The sequence below is a fragment of the Eimeria tenella genome, genomic scaffold (genome assembly GCF_000499545.2).
Source record: "Eimeria tenella Houghton genomic scaffold, Eth_scaff2757, whole genome shotgun sequence".
Classification (NCBI taxonomy): Eukaryota; Apicomplexa; class Conoidasida; order Eucoccidiorida; family Eimeriidae; genus Eimeria; species Eimeria tenella.
Genome location: NW_013542633.1, coordinates 662 through 1258, shown reverse-complemented (window position 1 = coordinate 1258; position 597 = coordinate 662).

Genomic DNA, 597 nt, shown 5'->3' with positions numbered 1-597 from the left:
GGCCGCTGCAGCTGCGGCAGCAGCTGCAGCGCGGAACTTTTTGCTGTTGCTGCTCTTGCCTTGGAAGCAGATGCGCAGCCAGAAGAGACGCTGCCGCAAAACGTGCAGTGCTTCAGCTCTCTGCAGGTGCTGCTGCTGCTGCTGCTGCTGCTGCTTCGGTTTGGGCTGCTGTTGGTGTCGGCGCTGCTGTTCGCGCTGCTGGTGCTGCTGCTGGTGTTGCTGCGGGTTGGGCTGCTCCTGCTGTTAGCACTCTTTTTCCTGCTGCTGCTGCTCTTGCTGCTGATGAAGCTCATGCTGCAGCAGCAGCAGCAGTTGCAGTGCTGCTGCTGCTGCTGCTCTACGAAGCTGCCTCGCAGCCTTTGTTGCGAAGCCGCTTCTGCGGCTGCTGCTGTTTTGCTGCCAACTCTCCTGAAAAATAGCTGTCTGTCATCTGCTGCTGCTGCTGCTGCTGCTGCTGCAGACGACAGCAGCATTTAGCTTCTTAAATGATCTCCTTGAGCTCTTCGTCGCCACTCTGCCCCCGCTTCCCGTCTCCGGCGCAGCAAGCGTCTCCCCAGCAGCAGCAGCAGCAGTAGCAGCAGCAGCAGCAGCAGCAGC